Below are 11,001 nucleotides of genomic sequence, written 5' to 3'. Positions count from 1 at the left end.
ACACGAGTTTAGCTTTTAAAATCATTTACTTCTAAAGGAAAAAAGGTTAACAGGATTGCCTACAAAATAACAAATACCTGGAGCTACATTCTCACTACTGGTTACAAACAAAGAGCTGGGATAACTGAATGGAGAATCTTCTTCCTCCTCTGTCTTCTTGACCCTGAAAGAAAATCACCTGACCTGTTGACCAATAACAGTTTACAAACACTCAAGTTTTCTGGGCTTGCAGATTATTGGCTTTGAGCCAGGTTCCCCTTCCAGGTCAATCTAAACAATAGCATGGTAGGTAAACACATTAACCCCATAATGAGTGAATCTCAGACCTTGCAACACACATATATTCCAACACATTTATGGTACAGGTTTCTCATATTTGTTTTACATATTGGGAAATGTCTTGTTGAGGTAATGGTGCTCATTCGAGTCTTTCTCCATCAGGCTGCTCCCTTTGCCAAAGATTGCTGGCATTGATTGTGTGGGCCTGGTGTGGGATGCCGAGGAGAGTATAGCCATCTGTCTGGTGTACCGATTGCCCAGCGCACCAGCAGATGCTGTGCCTGGCCTGTTAGAGGCGGTGGCTGGCTGGGCCTTGGAGTACCCCAGGCTTCTGGTCTTAGGGGACATCGGTGTCCATGCTGATGATGCTACCTCCTCACAGGCCATGGACATGATAGCCTCCATGGCAGCATTAGGACTCTCCCAGTTTGTATCAATGCCCACACATCGAGCAGGACACACACAGGATTTGATCTTTGGGTTCGGGATACAGGTGGATCTGGATGAAGCTATAGCAGTGCCATGGTCAGACCACCTCATCCTGAGGGCTTGTCTGGGCACCATGACCCCCTCCTGCTTGGGCGATGAGCTGATTTATGCTCACCCGTGGAGTCAAATGGATCCAATTGAATTGCAGAACACTCTGCAGGATCCTATGCCCCCTGGTGGCTCATTGGATGAGCTGATAGAGGACTGGAATGTCCGTTTCTCTGAAGCTATTGATGAGATCGCTCCCCATCGCTCTCTCCGCCCCTGAACAAGAGTAGCTCCTTGGTATACTGATGAGCTACGACAAATCAAATGGGAGCTGAGACGGCTAGAGCGAGTGTGGCGGTGACTCCATGATGAAATGACAAGAACATCTTATAGGACGTTTATGAAGGCCTATGAGATGGCACTGAAAGCTGCAAAGAGAGACTACTATGCAGCTTCCACTGCGTCCACTAGTTCTTGCCCAGCACAACTTTCCAGAGTGATTTGGTCTTTAACGTCCCTCACACATGGGACAAATAAAAATGTAAATTCGGTAATAAGCTGTGAGGCTTTTGGAGACTATTTTGCGAATAATATCTTGTCACTCCGCTGGGATCTGTCCACCACAGTTGATGCAGTATGTGTACTGGAGGCCCCTTGGTCGTCCTCAGGGTTGATATTAGATCAATTCAGGTCACTCTCCCAGGAGGAGGTGGGCAGGGTCCTTCATGCTGTGAAACCTACCACGAGCTCACTGGACCCATGCCCATCATGGCTGGTGAAAAGTGGTGGTGATGGGATTTGGGCACCATTAGCTGACATCATTAATCTTTCTCTGAGTTCTGGGTTTTTTACAGACTCACTGAAAGAGGCAGTGGTGCGGTCCTTCTTAAAGAAACCATCACTGGATCCTGCTGATCCAGCCAATTATCGCCCAGTTTCGAATATACTGTTCCTGGGTAAGGTAACTGAGAGGGCAGTAGCGGAACAGCTGCAGGTATACCTGGGTGATGCCTCTATCCTGGATCCATTCCAGTCCAGCTTCAGGCCTGGCCATGGTACAGAGACGGCTCTGGTTGCCCTCACAGATGATATGCGGCGACACCTGGACCGGAGTGGGTCGGCACTGCTGATACTTTTAGATCTTACAGCAGCATTTGACATGGTGAGTCATAATCTTCTGACCCATTCCCTTGCCAATGTGGGGATTCGTGGAACAGCCCTGCAGTGGCTGAACTCCTTCCTTCACAATCTAGGACAGAGAGTGGCACTCAGGGAACAGATGTCTGCTTACCATTCTTTGGTATGTGGCATCCCTCAGGGAGCGATTCTTTCCCCGATGCTATTTAACATCTATATGTGCCCCCTTGCCCCGTTAGCCCGCAGCTTTGGGCTAGGTTGTCACTGGTATGCGGATGACACTCAGCTCTATCTGCTGATGGATGGTGTTATGACCTTTACTTTCTTTAGGGTAGATTTTTCTTTTAATCTATCCCTTAACCCTCTGGGTAGTCTGCTGCCACCCGGAATATTTTATTCCAAGATATTTTATTTAAATTTTCCCTTTGGTAACGTTCCTAAGCGTCAGGCTCCTTCGTGGTTCTATGTGGCCCTGAAGATAAGAATGGGATATAGCAATGACAGCTATACTGGGATATAGCAAAACAAAAATAAACTTTTATTTAGTCGAGAAGCGTATCTGTTTCATAAACGTAGTTCTCGGTTCTTAAAGTTACTTCATTTACTCTCATTCACACAGCTGGCCTCTCTTTCCCTGACTGAGTGTCCTTTTACAAACATGCTCAGTTCAGGTTCCACACAGGTTATATTTCTCTCATAAGCACTTCAACATATTCAGGTAGCACATAGCTAGCCTGCTTTCTTCTGACTAAAAATTTTCTCTCTACTCTCCGTCTCAAACTGCATTCACTCCACCCACCCTCTCAGTCCTCAACCAATCATATTGTCAGAAACTGTTTTAACCTAAGTAACGCCATATTTAATCGTGTAGTGTTTAGACTTCTTTCCCTCCAGGCAACACCTGCAAGGAGCTGATTCCATGGGAAAGGATCCTGTCTTATCTGCTGTTTCGACCTTGGCCAGCTCAGCACACCTCTGAGAAGTTTTGCTGTATGAACTTGGGGGGGAGGCTGGGCTCCGGGAGTGTGAAATGTAACAACCTTTGCTCTATGATTCATTCCTAGCAACGATTTGCTCGGCCAGGATCTCTAATCCTGGAATATGCACGTCTGGGCTTGAATGCTGTCTTTCACAATAAACCTTTTGAAATCAAAAGACCTCGTCTTCTTGCAGAAGGGAGTGAAACAGACTATCGAGTATGGAATGCCATAGCCTGACACATATCACTCACTCATCCATCTCCTTCACCCCCCACTCTTCACCTATCTCACCAAGCATTTAAAGATACATGCACACATTTACTTGGAATCATTACAGATGGCCAGTCTGATCTTGCTTTGGATTCCTTGGTCAAGGGTGGTTCATTAGATGAGCTAGTGGAGGGCTGGCAAGTCCGGCTCTCTGAGGCCATCGATGAAATCGCCCCCCGTCGTCCTCTTCGCTGCCGGAATCGCCGGGCTCCTTGGTATACGGAGGAGCTGCGGCAACAGAAACGGGAGCTAAGACGACTTGAGCGCGTGTGGCGGCGATCTCGTGACGAGGAAGCAAGAACATCTTATAGGCTGTTTATGAAGTCCTATGAGATGGCGGTGAAAGCTGTGAAGAAAGAGTATTATGCAGCTTCCATCGCATCAGCTAGCTCTCGCCCAGCTAAATTATTTAATGTGGTCCGTTCATTGGTCTCCCAATCAGGTGGAGACCATCAAAAGTTGAATTTGGAGATAAGCTGTGAGGCTTTTGCGAGCTTTTTTACTGATAAGATCTTGCTTCTCCGCCGCGACTTACCAGCCACAGTTGATACAGTAAATGAACTAGAGGCCCCTTGGCCGTCTTCGGGACCCATATTAGATCATTTCAGCCCTCTTTTCGGGGAAGAGGTGGACAGGATTCTGCAGGTGGTACGGCCTACCACGTGCCCCTTGGACCCGTGCCCGTCATGGCTGGTGAAAGCCAGTGTTGACGGGCTTCGGAATTCCTTGGAGGCGATTATAAACCTGTCCTTGAGCTCTGGGGTTTTTCCCAAGGCGCTGAAGGAAGCTGTGGTACGGCCTCTTCTGAAGAAATCATCATTAGATCCTGCTGACCTGCTCAATTACCGACCAGTTTCCAACCTTCCGTTTTTGGGGAAGGTGATTGAGCGGGCGGCAGAGAAGCAACTGCAGAATTTCCTGAAGGAGACCTCAGCCCTAGACCCCTTCCAGTCTGGTTTCCGCCCGGGACATGGGGTCGAGACATTGTTGGTCGCCCTCACAGACGATCTCCGCAGACATCTGGATCAGGGCGGATCAGCACTGCTGATTTTGCTGGATCTGTCAGCAGCGTTTGATACGGTCGATCATGAGCTTCTGACCCACCGCCTTGCCGATGTGGGGATTCAGGGGACAGCACTGCAGTGGCTGGTCTCCTTTCTCCACGATCGGGGACAGAGGGTGGCGCTCGGGGAGAGGGTGTCATCTCGTAGGCCACTGGTTTGTGGTGTGCCACAGGGAGCAATACTCTCTCCATTATTATTTAATATCTATATGCGCCCCCTCGCCCAGCTGGTGCGGAGTTTCGGGCTTGGGTGTCACCAATACGCGGATGACACCCAGCTTTATCTGTTGTTGGACGGGCAGCCTGGATCGGCCCCTGATGCCCTGGAGCGTGCTTTTGAGGCTGTGGCTGGTTGGTTGAGACAAAGTCGGCTGAAATTGAATCCCACGAAGACGGAGGTCCTGTATGTGGGTCGTGGGGAGATGGCTTTGGGACCCCAGCTTCCTACACTTGATGGGGCAGCACTTACACTGGCCCCGAGGGTTAGGAGCCTGGGGGTGATTCTGGATTCCTCCTTGAAGATGGAGGACCAGATCACTGCAGTTGCCAGGTCTTCCTTTTATTATCTTCGGCAGGCCAGGCAGCTTGCCCCTTATTTGTCTCCCCGTGACATGACTACAGTGGTCCAAGCAATGGTCACCTCTAGGTTGGATTACTGTAACGCGCTCTACGCTGGGCTTCCCATGGGCCTGATCCGGCGGTTACAGCTGGTACAGAATGCAGCAGCGCGGGTCATTGCTGGAGCACCGGTGTGGGAGCATATTACACCGGTGCTACGCCAGCTGCATTGGCTGCCAGTGGAGTACCGAATCAGGTTCAAGGTTTTGGTGTTAACCTACAAAGCCCTACGCGGACTGGGACCGACGTATCTGAGGGACCGTCTCTCACCATATGAGCCCCGGAGGACTCTCCGCTCTGGCGGAAAACATCTTTTAAGTGTCCCTGGCCCTAGGGAGGCCCGCCTGGCGTCGACCAGGGCCAGGGCCTTTTCAGTCCTGGCCCCGACCTGGTGGAATGCTCTGTCTTGCGAGACAAGGGCCCGGCAAGATTTGCTTGCATTTCGCCGGGCCTGTAAGACAGAGCTATTCCGCCAGGCATATGGCTAACGCCGGGCAGTGCCCGTCCCCCCCCCGTGAAGGGGGGGTTAAACCATCACCCCTATGCAAACACAGAGGCATGTATGAACCACTGGGCAGCATGAATTGTTATATTTAATGTTTTTAAATGTTTTTAAATGTATTATTTAATGTTTTTAAATGTTTTTAAACATGTTTGTATTTGTTATCCGCCCTGAGCCTGCGAAAGCAGGGAGGGCGGAATATAAATATAATAAATTAAATTAAATTAAATTAAATTGAGGCTGTGATGGTATGGTTACATCAGAGTCACCTGAAATTGAATCCCCTGAAGACAGAGGTTCTGTGTCTGGATCATGGGGCAATCGAGCTGGGAACCGGCTCCCAGCTGTTGATGGGGTACAATTGAAACCTTCCCTGATGGTGAGGAGTCTGGGTGTGACCTTGGATGCTACACTTTCAATGGAGGCCCAGGTCATGACTGTTGCCAGGTCTGCCTTTTTTCGTCTTCGACAGGGCAGGCAACTGGCGCCCTATCTTTCACCACAGGACCTGGCCACAGTAATCCATGCAACGGTCACCTCCAGGCTAGACTATTGCAACTCACTCTATCCTGGACTGCCCTTGGGTCTGACCCGGAAGTTACAGCTGATCCAGAATGCAGCGGCATGTGTCCTTACTGGAACGCCCATCCAAGCGCACATCCATCATGTGCTGTGCCAGCTGCACTGGGTTCCAGTGGAGTTCCAGATCCGGTTCAAGGTGTTAACCTTGGTATTTAAAGCCCTTCATGGACTGGGACCTCCATACCTGCGGGACCGCCTCTTCCATTACGTCCCCTGCAGGGTGTTGCACTCTGCAGACAAGCAACTCCTGGTGGTCCCTGGCCCAAAGGACATCCATCTGGCCTCAACCAGGGCGAGGGCTTTTTCTGCCCTGGCCCTGGCCTGGTGGAATGCTCTCCCGCTGGAGATCTGGGCCCTGTGGGACCTGTTACAGTTTTGCAGGGCTAGTAAAACGGAGATGTACTGCTGGGCCTTTGGCTGAGTGCCAGCGAGTGTCCTTCTTCTTCCATCTAAGACCACCATTTCTTCCGGAGCTGCCCTCAGCCATCTGCCATGCCTGTATACGGACTCCCAATATTTGTTTAAATAGCCTGCTCCTGGACCATTTTAATTATTTTTTATAAAAAATTATTGATTTTATGTTTCTGTGATTTTAATGTATTTTTAATGTTGTTAGCCACCCTTAGCCCATCTGTGGGGAGGGCAGGGTATACATCAAATAAATAAATAAATAAAAAAGTTATGGTGAGCTTTTGAGCTGCTTGATGTCTGTGGACAGGACCATTTAGGGGGTGCTCAATAGGTTTTCTCAGTTGCATTTTTTTCAAGAAAGTAATCTGTATAAAACTATGCCCCTCTTGAGGTCTGTGCCCAAGGCGGCTGCCTAGTTGGTCTAATGGTAGCACCGGCCCTGTCTATAGTTATGGCAAACAGAAATGGGGAAAGGGGACAGCCTTGTCTAGTTCCCCTTGCTATATGGATATCTATTGAATGTACATTGTTAGTCCTAACTGTAGCTTTTGGAGAAAGATAAAGAGCATTAATGGCATTTTAGAATTGGTCGCCAAAACCCATTTTTTGAAGTAAAAGTTTTAGGTATGGTATTTCCACTTAACCAAATGCCCTCTCTATATCAAAGGCCAGAAGTAATGCAGGGGTTTTGTATGCTTCACATAAATTAATTATAGTTAAAGTGTTACGTGTATTGTCTGGTCAAGGTGAATGTAGTTGGTTATTTAAATTTAGACAATGTTTTGGCAAATATGCTTGTAAAGATCTTTTGGTCTTGATTCAGGAAGGGTATTGGTTGAGAAGATTTAGTATTTGTAATATGGTTGTCCTTTTTTGGAGTAACTACTATTTCAGCCTCTGACCAAGATAGAGGGATACTACCTCCTAACATAACAGAGTTACACGTGGCAGTTAGTGGAGTTGAAAGTAGGTGAATGTATTTTTTTGTAAAAATTTGACAGGGAATCCATCCCTGTCTGAAGCTTTGTTGTTTTTTTCAAGGATTTGATAGTGACTGTAACATCTTCTGTTGTGACTGGTTGGTCCAGATATTGTTTATGTTCTTGTGAGGTTTTTTTCCAAATTTCCTGTGACGATAAATAATTTAAAATATGATTAGTGTCAGGATTGTCTGATGTACAAATGGTTTGGTAGTATTCAGCAAATACATTGGCTAATTTTACAGAATTAGTTTGAGCTTTTCCTGGGTGCCTTTAATAGCTTGTATAGAATGTGAGGAGGTTTTTTCCTCTAATTTTCATGCAAGCAAGTTTATAGATTGGGTGGCCTTTTTTGTGTTCATCTTCTAGTTTTCTTATTCTAGATATCATTTCATTTCTAATGTTTTCTTTTTGCTCTTCATGACAGGAGGCAACGGAGATTAATTTCCCTCTAAGTACCACTTCCATAGCATCCTACACGTGGATTTGAGGAATGCCACATAGTTTGTTTCTATTGTTTAATTTCTAAAGAGACTTCAGAAGAAATTTATTTGTTAAATAAAAGTGATTTATTTAGTTTCCAATTTGTTTGATGTCATTTATTCTCAGTGTACATTCTGTCCAAGCGTAGTCTGTCCACAACTTGTCACCAATCCTTGATGTAAGAGTTTGACTAATTAATTTAGGAGATAAGAATATGTCATTTAAATATGTAATTTAGAAGATAAGAATATGTAATCAATCCTTGTGTATATATTGTGGATAGAAGAGAAGTATGTATAGTCTGTTACCAGTGGGTTTTGAAGATGTCACTAGATCAATAGATAAAGCCTAAGAGCCATTAATTGATCTTAGCTGCTTAGTAACTGTATTGTTAATTTTAATCGCTTTGACACGATAGGCAGTAAAATTTAAAAGGTCATTCAGAGAGGAGTGATACAAATGTTTACTGCTGACACATCGATTTACCCATGTTGAACGAAAGCAGAATTGAAAGCCAAGAGAATCAAGCGCACTCTGCATGAAGACAGCTCGTCAGGTTGTTTTGATCTACAAGCAGCTCTCCACACTGAAAGCAGTGAAAGCAGCTTTCTCAGTAATCATGCTTTGCGGTATTATCCAATACAATTTTTAAAGTTTGTATATGTACACTCACACATTATGCAATGCATTTATATTTGGTATCACTTTCATATTTATCAAAATACTTAATTTCACAGGTCAAGGGATGGTGTCATGGAAATATAAATAATAATAATAACCGTGCTTATATACCGCTCTTCTACACATATTAGTGCCTCACCCAGAGCAGTGAACAAGTTAGTGTTATTCTTATCCCCACAATGGAGCTGGGGCTGAGAGGAGTGGCTGACCCAAGGCCACTTACTGAACTCATGTCAGTAGTGGGATTCAAACCAGTAGACTGCTGATTATGGTTTAGAACACATACTTAGTGAAACATATGCATTCTAAATAACACTGTATGAACATCACTGTAGTTCTTTTTCTAGTATGGTGTATAACTGGTGTTTCTTTATCTTTGACAGCCAATTAAAAATAGTGAACAGTATCAGATACATGTTCTGTAATTGTTAGCAGAGACCAAGGATGATCTGGTCATGTAACTTTTCTTGTCACTTTTACTATCCATATCTCTTATCTTACAGCTGGGCATAGTGGTACTTTTGGCTAGGTAAAATGTCACATGATTGGAAATAGTAAAAAAGAATTAAATTATGATTGGTTTGATATTTATCTTCGTTATCATATGAAAAGATCTTAGATTTCTGCATAAGATAATATATAAAAATGGTAATCCAAATAGCAGATCAGGGTTTTGGCCAAAAGAAATCTCATGAAGATCTAGGCAGGAAACTTACCCTTGTAATATGTGCTACGGTAACCTGAATGCATTTCATCGTTAATCTGACTGAGTTAGATTTCATTAAGAAATGTTAGGAAACTTAATTCTTGTTGCGTTCATCTGTTCTATTTTTCTGTTTTATTTAAATAAACATTTATATTTTGATACCTCACGTAATGAAAACGACTAGCGTTTGTTAATGAAAGAAGCCATTAAACTCTTAGGAGGAGTCTGTCTCCTGGTTGGGAGAGTGCAACAAAAACATACATCCCGTTTATTTTGTACTGAAAAGCAGTTTCTCTAAAACAGAGAAACATGTTTTCAGTTCTCACTTGAAGGTTTCTAGCTGCTCAGGATTTAAGATAAAACCTTCAACCCATCTCTACCGAGTGTTTAATACTTTTTACTTAATGTTTAAAAGTTATGTTTAATATTTATGCCTAATATGATTATAAAAGCAATACTGTTTGAATTGTCTATAAACTTATTTGAGTTGGATTGTTAGTAAAATTACAATTTTATGAAATTTTTACCATTTTATAACATTACAACTTTGTACCAAAAAAGTTTTGCATGTAGAAGAGGTTGCCAAAAATAAAATTGCCCTTGCCCTTGCCCTTGCCCTTGCCCTTGCCCTTGCCCTTGCCCTTGCCCTTGCCCAAGGCGAAGGCGAAGGCGAAGGCGAAGGCGAAGGCGAAGGCGAAGGCGAAGGCGAAGGCGAAGACGAAGACGAAGACGAAGACGAAGACGAAGACGAAGACGAAGACGAAGACGAAGACACAGACACAGACACAGACACAGACACAGACACAGACACAAGACACAAGACAGCCGGGCCCCCGGGGGTCGCGGCTGCGCCGCTCCCCCCGACGCCCCCCGCCCCGCCTGCGGCGGGCCGGGGGCCCCCGGGGGTCGCGGCTGCGCCGCTCCCCCCGACGCCCCCCGCCCCGCCTCCGGTCCCAGAGCCTTTCTGTCACACCCAGGGTCCGTCATTCCAGCATAGAGCCTGTCATTCCAGTCCCAGAGCCCATCCGTCACACCCAGGGGTCGTCATTCCAATCAGGGGCCTGTCATTCCAGTCCCAGAGCCCTTCTGGCACCCCCAGAGGCTGTCATTCCAGCATGGGGCCTGTCATTCCAGTCCCAGAGCCCTTCTGGCACACCCAGAGCCCTTCTGGCTGCGCCGCTCCCCCCGACGCCCCCCGCCCCGCCTGCGGCGGGCCGGGGGCCCCCGGGGGTCGCGGCTGCGCCGCTCCCCCCGACGCCCCCCGCCCCACCTGCGGCGGGCCGGGGCCCCCCCCCGACGCCCCCCGCCCCGTCTGCGGCGGGCCGGGGGCCCCCGGGGGTCGCGGTTGCGCCGCTCCCCCCCGACGCCCCCCGCCCCGCCTCCGGTCCCAGAGCCTTTCTGTCACACCCAGGGTCCGTCATTCCAGCATAGAGCCTGTCATTCCAGTCCCAGAGCCCATCCGTCACACCCAGGGGTCGTCATTCCAATCAGGGGCCTGTCATTCCAGTCCCAGAGCCCTTCTGGCACCCCCAGAGGCTGTCATTCCAGCATGGGGCCTGTCATTCCAGTCCCAGAGCCCTTCTGGCACACCCAGAGCCCTTCTGGCTGCGCCGCTCCCCCCGACGCCCCCCGCCCCGCCTGCGGCGGGCCGGGGGCCCCCGGGGGTCGCGGCTGCGCCGCTCCCCCCGACGCCCCCCGCCCCGCCTCCGGTCCCAGAGCCTTTCTGTCACACCCAGGGTCCGTCATTCCAGCATAGAGCCTGTCATTCCAGTCCCAGAGCCCATCCGTCACACCCAGGGGTCGTCATTCCAATCAGGGGCCTGTCATTCCAG

The sequence above is a fragment of the Eublepharis macularius genome, chromosome 2 (assembly GCF_028583425.1).
Source record: "Eublepharis macularius isolate TG4126 chromosome 2, MPM_Emac_v1.0, whole genome shotgun sequence".
Taxonomy (NCBI): domain Eukaryota; kingdom Metazoa; phylum Chordata; class Lepidosauria; order Squamata; family Eublepharidae; genus Eublepharis; species Eublepharis macularius.
This window is presented reverse-complemented; position numbering follows the sequence as displayed.